Below are 9,872 nucleotides of genomic sequence, written 5' to 3' on the forward strand. Positions count from 1 at the left end.
TATTCCAGTGGAAACTCCCTGCAAAGAAAATTGTTCCACTCTGCTACTGTTTGTGTTGGATGATTCATTTGAGAATTTCCAACTGGCATTTCGGGAAAGTTTTCCCTCTTATTTTCCATTATTTCAAGCTAACCTTATGCTAATACCATATTTCGTTGCTTGTTCTGTTGAGTTGAAAAATCACCGAGAGCAGCTGCGGTTCCGTGCAGCCCGGGCACCGTGTCCGGCCGCAGCCGCTGCCGGGGACGGGGCAGCGATGGCAATTCCCGAGCCTGTCCCGATAGGAGCGCACGGCTCGCAGCCCCGACAGCTCCCCCGATCAGCGGCGGGACGGAGCAGCGACCCCGCGAACGCACCGGGGCTGCCGGAGCCGCGCGTGGGTCCCGTCCCGACCACCGGCACCGCACCCGCCCGTCCAGCGCCTCCCGGCGAGCCCCCGGCACCGGCAGCTGAACGAGCCCTGCCGGGACCCGCAGCGCAGCCCCCCGGCGGTGCCGACCCACCCCGCTCCCTCCCGGTACCGCTCCGCTCCCGCCCGGTGCCGACCCGCTCCCGCCCGGTGCCGCTCCGCTCCCGCCCGGTGCCGCTCCGCTCCCGCTCCGCTCCCGCCCGGTGCCGCTCCGCTCCCGCCCGGTGCCGACCCGCTCCGCTCCCGCCCGGTGCCGCTCCGCTCCCGCCCGGTGCCGCTCCGCTCCCGCCCGGTGCCGCTCCGCTCCCGCCCGGTGCCGACCCGCTCCCGCCCGGTGCCGCTCCGCTCCCGCCCGGTGCCGCTCCGCTCCCGCCCGGTGCCGACCCGCTCCCGCCCGGTGCCGCTCCGCTCCCGCCCGGTGCCGACCCGCTCCCGCCCGGTACCGCTCCGCTCCCGCCCGGTGCCGACCCGCTCCCGCCCGGTACCGCTCCGCTCCCGCCCGGTACTCGCCTGGCTCCGCGCGGAGCCCGCGGCGCAGCTCGGGGCGCGGCCGCGCTGTCATGCCCGCGGCCGGGACTCGGCGCGGCCCATGGCCGGTGCCCGGTGGATGCTGGCCGTGGCTGCCGGCGGCCCCAGCGCTCGGTCCCGGAGCCGCGGCGGCGGCGAGTGGGCGCGGGAGGGCGGAGCGGGGCCGGGAGGGGCCGGGCCGGGCCGGGCGGGGCCGCGGCGCCCCCGCCCCGAGCGCGCCCCCGCCGGCCGGAGAGCCGAGCCCCCGGAGCCCCTCCGGGCACGGGAAGGGCTCTGAGCCCGCCCCGGGGCTGCCTCTGCCCCGGCTGGCGGCGGCCGCTGTCAGGAGCCCGGAGCCGGGACGGAGAAAGAGCGACCCAGAAAGTGACGCTGCTTTGGAAAAGTCAGGATCGATTTTCTGGGCAGACGCGGTGGGAGAGTCAAGAAGTGGCAGGAGCCCGGACAGCCGGGCACTGTGTTCTGGAGGGCCGCTCTTCCCGCACGCCAGCGCACCTGAGCACTCTGTTTCCCACTCTAGGACTCTCCAGGCTCCTCTCGTGGGGATTTTTGCCATACCAGGAAGGGCAGAGTGGGGTGTGAGAGCCCTCAGAGCCTGGCCCGAGCTCCTGCTGCGCTCCTTTCTGGTGCTGCCGAGAGTGGGGTCTGTCTGCGATGTCGGCTTCTAGTGCCAGTTATCACAGAGAAGGCAGGAAAATCAATACGGACCCGAGTGCATTCCTTTTCTGCCCCCTCGTCCCACCCTCAAACCCATTTGTGGGTTTTAGTTGTTATTGTGTAGGAAGTTTCCTTTAGAAAGTTTTCTATCTGCACTGCAGGGAAATTTTGTGTCTATGAAGAAGTCTGTGTTGAGAAAGAAGCCTCTTGAGAGGCTATTCCAAGGTAAACACATACCAAGGGCACACACTTTCACAGTTCTGTCACTTCGAGAAATATCTGTGCTATAAAGCCCTCTCTGGAGATGTGCTGAAAGGGATATATTACATGAGAAAAATGTACTCTAATCCATGTTAAGCTATTTTGATCTCTTTAACGTCACAGGTTTCAGTCCTGCCAACAACTACTTAAAGTGTTAAATAAATGGAAACCTTTAGAAAACGAGAGTGAAGCACATCTCAGTCGCACAGACTGTCTTGAAGGTCAGAAGATTTTTAAAAACTATGAAGGAATATGAAGGATACTGTATTTGCCATCTGGTACACTGTGGTCTGATCTTTGTTTTCTCTCTGCATACAAGATTTGACAAGTAGTGAAATTTTGGGAATGACATCCCCTCTGTCTCTAAACAACCCTTACAAGTACTTTTGAATGTAAGATATATAAAGACATTTTTGGAAAATGAAAGAGTAGTGTGTCGTGTGGCGTCGTGTCCCCCTCCCCCCCCCCATAAATCTGATTTGCCTTTAAAAAGACAAAATAAAGCAGCCAGTCCCCTCCTTCCCTTCCTCCTCCCCGCCCACCCCCTGCCCCTCCTTGCCTCCTCACACACATTCATGGAGTATTCCAAACTATGCAGTCCCTCCCCATCAGCTCTCATTCTCCTGGGAAATACCTCAGGAGGCATTTCCTGTAAGCAAAAAGGTACCACTGGGACAGACTAATTTAAGTCTGCAGTCAAGACTAGCGCTTGTTAGTGCTTTTCATCCATATTTTTCCATGTCTAGGGTCCACAGTCTCAATATGGTTCTGCTTACTGTTGTAGCAACAATAAAATAATTTAAATGGCACAGCCTTTTCCAAAGGATTCCCATGGATAAAACGTCTTGATCTTTTCATTCCAAGGTACCTCTTTCCTAATCTATGAGCAGAAAAGATTTCCTCTGAATTCCGAGTTTAACAACACTCATTATACTACATTAAAAAATGCTTTAGAGCCTCTAAACTTATTCCATTTTATTGCCACTGGTAGCTGGGTGGACTTCAGCTGTGTTCCTTTATCTCCACTGCATGGGAAAGGGGATTCAGGATATCTGTGTGCCATAGGTCAGGAAAATGTGTCAGGAACAATGGGAACATTTCTCCTGAATTTTTGAGCAAACTTAAACAGAGAATCACCTTCCCTCCTCTTTGCCTCCTGCCGAAGAAACATATCCATGAATGACCAGTTTTTGAAGAACAGTGAGTCTTCATAAAAAAAGAATCATAAATAGCCCACTGTGTTTTCAAGTTATTTTTTGTGGTATCACAGCAGCCATGTAGGGAATCAGATATGGAGAAAGGAAATAGTTGTATTGGGCTGGGGTACAAATGCTCAGGCACTCTTTCCAAGGAGCAGAATTAGGGCTGTGGAATTTAGAAAGGTCATCTCTGCTTGTGTTGGCTTTGCCTGCTTGTGCTTGACTTTGTTGCTCCACTCCATCATCTGTGTATCTTTCTGAATCACTGCAATGCTGGGTTTGTTTGTTTTGTTTTTTTTTTCCTTTTTGAAATCTGAATACACATCAAGCATGTTTTAGAGCTACAACTGCTCCAAGCCAGCTAAATTGGCTGCAAGCCTGGATATTATAGGGAGGAATTTAGCCTTGGAAATCTGACAGCATCAATGGTCTTTAGGTCCCTGGTGTCTTTCAAAGGGGCCCTGAATGTCAGTGCTCCACTGAAACAGCCTTTTCTAGCAGGTAAGTCCATTAGTAAATAGATCAAAACCAATTTGTTACAACTGTAGCTCTTAGGGTTAAAAAGTTTTATTAAAAAAAGAACTCAGCACCCTCCAAAAAATAAAACCCCAACAGTTTGGAATTTGTTTTCAAAAGGGCATTAAGAATAAATTACTTGACAACTGTTATTCCAAATCACTGGCTTTGGAGAAATGCATACTGTGCATTATCCCATGGGAGGCATCATAGAGAGACCCAATTTCACACCTCTGGCTCTGTCCACATTAGAAAATGAAGAATAAACCCAGGGATTCCGTTCCAATGCAATTGTTTCCTTTGCTGGTTATGGATTTGTTTCAGACCATAGTGCAAGCAGGGAAGGGCTTGGAAAACTCTGCTTGTTTATGGGACAGGGCTGGAAACTTTGCTGCTGTCAGATCTCTGTGACGCTGCTGTGGGAGCAGCAGGGATGAGCTCTCTGTCTGACAGAGCCGCTCAGACAGAAGGAAAACATTTATCCACCAAGAGGAATATCTTTTATTTTTTGGACTTATTACTTGGTAGTGAAGAGAAACTATTTGAAAGAGTCTACCAACACACAGGATCAAGAAATCATTCCACCATGCTTCTGAGTTTGTTTTCCATCCTACAGTGCTGCAAACACATAGCGTGACTCAGGGTTTGCCATGCTGCTGACACTGCTACCTGTGCATGTAATGCTCTGATGTCCAGTGGCTCTAATTACATGAACAAATGTGGGAACTAACTGAGACACTTCATCAAGGCTGGCCTTGCACTGTCAGTGAGCTGAAACCAGGGAGGACCCTCCTTTTCTAGCCCTAACCCTAATACTTCAAGCACTAAGTCATGGCTGCATCTGAGAGCAGGAGACAGGGTTAGCTGGAGCATGGGTCAGATCTGTAAAAAAAAAATTGTGTTCCTCTGCCGTGACTTGGATGATAACCTTTGATGAGTGAAGGCCAGCCCATGACATCCTCCCCACACAATGTCATTTAACACAGTTGCCCGGGTTTAATCTTACTCAAGGCAAAGGTTGAGTTGGCCCCTTCTATAGAAGTAACACATCCTATAGTCATTGTGACCTCCTCTCCCTGATTTACATGGTGTTTCCTTTAGCAGGGCTTGCTGGCATCCTGTTTGCCTGGTTCCTTTGTGTGTAGCTTCATTCTGGGCTGAAAATACTGTCAGGGTTTCTACACAATGATGGGGCATGTCTGAAGAGCATGAAGGCTACTGAAAGGAATATGCTTCTAAATGGCAGATACTCCTTTTTCTTTCCTCCTTCAAGGCAAAATGTCAGTTTTACAGCAGGATTTCCTGCCACAGTCCTCTGAACCCCCACATCAGGTATGTATTTCCCATTACACTGTTGCCAGTCATTGCCCTTCCTTACCCTCAGCCTTAGGGCCCTCACCTCTCATGACTGACTTGCTGCTTTGTGAAAGATTTTCTTCCCGATTAGCAATTTCTTCCCTCACTGCCTGCCTAGTATTGGTTAGAGTGGGATGACACATAGTTTTGCTGCTATGTCAGACAAAAAATGTATTTACAGCAGATGCAGGTTGTCCCAGAGGTACGGCCTCCCTCTGCCCCCAGCTCGGGGCTGTGCTCCTGTTTGCAACACAAACACACAGCGTGTCTTGCTGCAGGATTGGAAAACACCTCACTCCTCCTTTGGCCAAGGTTATTGGGCCAAGGTGTTGCTGCTTTTGTGATCTCATCTTTTGCATTTCCATGCACACAAGACCAGCCAGTTCCAGTGGGGTTTAACCATCATTAACTTGTAAATACGCAGGCTAAAATCCACAGTCCACTGAAATTGGTGGGATAACTCCTTGGTTGCCCCCTGTTCTCCTATTTCAATGGAACTTTAATCACATGAGTAAACCCAGTGAGACAGGACCATGATTTAATCAATGTGATAATTAGGTTTTGTCTCACTTCTGTTTCAGAGTCCTGCAGACTCAGAGGAGAAAGCCTCTGGATTACCAAAGCTGTATTTTCCAAACAGTTTTGCAGAGATGTGGGAGGGACTGGAAAAGGAAAGAGCTGGAGAACAGGTCTTTAGATCTTTAATAGCAATGGCATGAGGAAGGCTCTCTTCCCCTGCCTGTTCTTGTCATTGCCTGCCTGGAAATATCTTGACACAAAGCTGGTTTGAAAGGGCAGGAATGTCTATTTGCATTGGGACTGCTTAATCGTAGGTTGAATAGAAGATCAGAAAATTCCAGCTGCAAAGAGCACCTTCCCAGCTCCCTGCTCTCATTCACTGGGTCTTGTTGGGACAGCTGAAAGGCAGGAGTTCCCTGGATGCTGACAGACCTGTGGCTTCCTTTTTCCTTGAACAAAGGCCAGGTCACCTGAGAATTCTGCTTTGTGAAGCTGATGTTGAAGTCTTCTTCATGCAAAACAACCCAGCAGAAACACTGAAGCAGAAATGACTTGTCCCATACAGTGATGGAGAAAAGGCCTTGCTAAAATCCATTACAAAACTCTAAGAGAGGCCCCAAAGCACTCAGGGGAAACTTTCAAGCCCTGGTAATAATTTCCCTCCAGGTTCCACCCTCCTGTCTCCTGCAATGTAACATCATTGCAGCTGGAGATTTAGTGCTGTTGGATTAAGTCCAGGTTTCAGACCTGGTCCTGAACTCTGCCTTTCATCCCTCCTTGATAGAGGCCTGCTGAAAAAAGCACAGCCAGGATTGCTGCAGAGGGAGGATTGCACAGTGGGGGCTTGGGTTTGTTTCTTTTCACTTTCCGTGAACTTGAAAATACCTATTGGGATTCCATGCCAACAAAACAACCTTTCTTAAGAGGGACCAAGCATGGGAAATATGAGGTCAAATACTCAGTGGAAGCAAACTCAGGATGGCAGTAAATGTTACAGTCTGACCTGGCCTTGGCGGTGTTTGGTATCTGCTGTAACAGTACACTGAAACAGGGTCACTTCAAGAGAAAATATTCCAAATTTTGGCAGGCTCAGGGAGCCTTTTCTACGGCCCTATGTGACCAAGTTTTTGAAATATAGTTTAAACAGGTGATTAAAGCTGTGTATTTTCTGAAATAGTTTAAAAGGAGTTGCTGTGGTTGTTAGAGTACACTCTATCTCCTCAAAGGCAGTTTGTTCAGCTCAGGATGCTGTCAGTGCCCAGGAGAGGCTGGAGTCAGAGCTGTGTGCTGCTTGGTCTGGATGTTCAGCAGCTGCTGAGAACCTGAGTGTGCTAAAAATGGACTTTTGTTGCTCTGTGTCCTCCCAGGGCTGGGGGCAGGTGAAAGTCCCAAGCCCTGTGTGCTGGCTGAGGGCCCCAAGTACCATCAGTGTGCATTGCACTGACTGTGAAGTCACCCACAATTTTATCCTGCAGTTCAATCATGTCACAGAGCTGCTCCTCATCAGTAATGGACATTAGAGCTCCTCCCTATGCCCACATCAGCTCGTGGTTGCTGGTTCTGTGTGACTGGCCATTTATGGGAAAATATGTGCTTTTGAGAGTATGAGTTTTTGCCATGGAAGCACTCTGCCTATGCAGACAGGGTTGTTCCTCCTGCCAGCTTCCAGCCTTAGTCCTGTGTACATGATTTAGCCTTTGGAGAAGGAGGTAATCAGTGCATCCCACGTGTGTTTGGAGAGGAATGCACAGCAGCTTGTGAAAATGATCCAGGGCATGTGCTGAGCACCAAGAATGTCAGCAGGCAGAGCTCTGAGGGCTCTGCAGGGGCAACCCACAGCTCTTTGCAGCCACTGCTGAGAGCAGCTCTGAGCAACAACCATCAAACAGCCGTGGCTGTGAGGAGCACAGTGTTCATCCTGGAAAACTGGACCCCCAGGAGCACCTTCCTTCCTGATTCAAATGGATTAGTTATGAGGAGCACAGCAAAGTTCACATGGCTTACTAAAAATTATTTTAACCTGAAATAAGAGAAATAAGACCTGGGAAAAGTCCCCCAGTCTGGGATCCAGGATCAGGAACTCCACAGGAGATGTGTATTGCATGGCACAGGTTACAACTGATGGGCTGAGTTCACTGTCTGTGAGCTGTGGGCTGGGGCACCTGAGCTGTGAGAGAAACTGAGATAAACTGAGCTGGGAGATAAACTGAGATAAACTGAGGTGTGAGATAAACAGCACCTGACAGTGGCTGCAGACCCTGTATCTCCTCTGAGCACATGTGAGTTAACATGAATCCCACCATGTGTGTTTGTAACTGCATGGCTGCAGCGTGTGTATTTGGATGGGTGTGTTTACAGATGTTTTTGGCCCACTTTAAATATCCTTGGCAAGAGGCAGTTCTGTGAATCTGAACCAAGCCAAACACACCTCTGAGGTCATTACTGCCATGAGATCACCACCTAGGCACAGTGCTCAGGACCTCTGAAGGCTCCTTTTGTCTTTTTTTTAAACATTTTTTCTCCTATTTGAAGCTCATCCAGGGCAATTACTATCCAGCAAAGGAACAAACTGAAACTCTTTACAAGCCAGAGCTGTAACAGCAGGGCATGGAGATGGCATGCAGGGGCTAAGACAAAGTGTGTGTGGCTGTGGCCTGATTCTTCAGAAGGACTCCAGACACATAAAGTCAGTGTACATATCAGATTACCATGATCCTCTGGAATTTTGAGCAGAGCCTCCCATTAGGTCACTATTTCTATGTTTTCACTTTCTGAAGGATATTTATGAACAAGCTTGATTTTTACTTTCCTCTACTTTGTCTTCAAACCTGTTAATTTTATTTATCAGCCTCTTTGGCCCATGCTTTTCAGGAACCTGGCTTAGAGAGGGGTCTGATTTCAAATGTCACTTGCTAGCACCTCAGGGTCAAAGCCATGTGGGTCAAGCAGTCTGCAAACCAAGTCAATTTTTTTTTTAACAGAAGCAAAAACTTGAGCTGCAAAATGTTGAAATTATAGGGAGGAGTATAGTTGGAAGGCTACTGCAAAGAAGGATGAAGCTTTTGTTTTCCCTCTGGTAACACTGATATGTGTGAATATTTTTTGTAAGAATAAGATGGCTCAGTGACTCAAACATCAGGATAAACATTTTTGGAGAGGTTGTTCTCTAATGACCCCCAGACCCAACACTACAGCAACTCTGAAGCCTCTCTGTGTGCTCAAGGGAGCTTTGAAAAGATGCTGTCTGTTTGCTTGAAGGGATGGACAGCTCTTGCTGAACACTGGCACCCTACCCAGACCCTTATACCACAGTTTTTCTTTCTCAGACAAGGACATTGTATATGGAGGGTTAACAGGGTACAATAAGGGTGTGGCTGATGGGGTTGAAAAGGTGGTTAGAGCATCTGGGATGGAGTGTTCTGTCTGGCAGCACAGAGCAGGCGCTGCATCCTTCCCCATGCCACCCACAGACATTCTGCCTCTCATCTCATCTTTGCAATCCTCTCACACACAGCCATACACAGCCTCTTTTGTCTCCTTCCCACTCCCTTGACACCACCCACACACCCGCACATCCACTCTCTCTCAAATACTTTCTTCTGCTCTGGTTTTCCTGCAGATGCCTCCCCTCTGGACCCTGTGTTGCACAACATCCCCTCCTGGCTGGCACTAGCACCCTCCCTCTCCAGACCATGTGCAGAGCAGAGGCATTTCCTTTTATTGTCCCTGCAGCCCCTGCAGCCCCACCCAGCTCCCGTCTATTCCCTGCAATAACACATTTGGAGTGGAAATAATCCTGCTCCGAGCAGCCACACAGACAGCACAGGAGAGCTGTCTTCACCCCAGATTGCTTCTACTTGTAGACTACTACTTCCTGCCCGTGGTCCCAGAGGAAGAGGCTAACTCAGGCTTGGAATAGGTGGTGGCAAGATGCCCTGTGCTGCTCCAAGGCTGTGAGAATGTTTGCAAAGCACCTCTGTGCTCTGCTCTGCAAGAACAAAACCTGGCACAGGCAGCTTCAGCAAGGAGTTCTCCAGCAGATCCTGGGACATCCACCTGGTCTGTAAAAATCCATGGGCATGATGGGGATCAGAATGACATGGCAATGTCTTTATGGGTGGTAAAGCATTTGATCTCCTTGCTGAGGGTGATGGCAAAAGGGCTGGAGAGGACCAGTGGTGACCATCTGAGACCAGCAGTGTGTATTACACAAGTCACAGGCAGAACAGCTTCAGTGCAGTCAGAGAAACACCAACCTGTGCATGCCAAGGAACTGACCCCAAAAGGTAAATCTTAGTAGAAGTAGGTGACCAAAAAATCTATCAGAAATAAGAGCATAAACAGGACTCTGCCCATATAATCCATTTCTCCCTTAGAAAAGCAAATTTGGAGGCACAGAGCAGTTCTGTATTGTGATAAGTTGCAGCCTG

The 9,872-nt window shown here is 49.7% G+C and overlaps 1 protein-coding gene across 1 annotated transcript in view; it reads right to left on the minus strand.

The window, feature by feature from the left end:
* Nucleotides 1–967, minus strand: part of LOC134425776 (rho GTPase-activating protein 20-like) — a 30,617-nt gene extending 29,650 nt beyond the window's left edge. The window contains exon 1 of the mRNA XM_063170736.1: nt 920–967. The gene's annotated coding sequence lies outside the window, so the exon portion shown is untranslated. The remainder of the gene's footprint in view (nt 1–919) is intronic.
* Between the last annotated feature and the right edge of the window lie 8,905 nt (nt 968–9,872).

Source organism: Melospiza melodia, chromosome 16 (genome assembly GCF_035770615.1).
Source record: "Melospiza melodia melodia isolate bMelMel2 chromosome 16, bMelMel2.pri, whole genome shotgun sequence".
NCBI classification, from domain to species: Eukaryota; Metazoa; Chordata; class Aves; order Passeriformes; family Passerellidae; genus Melospiza; species Melospiza melodia.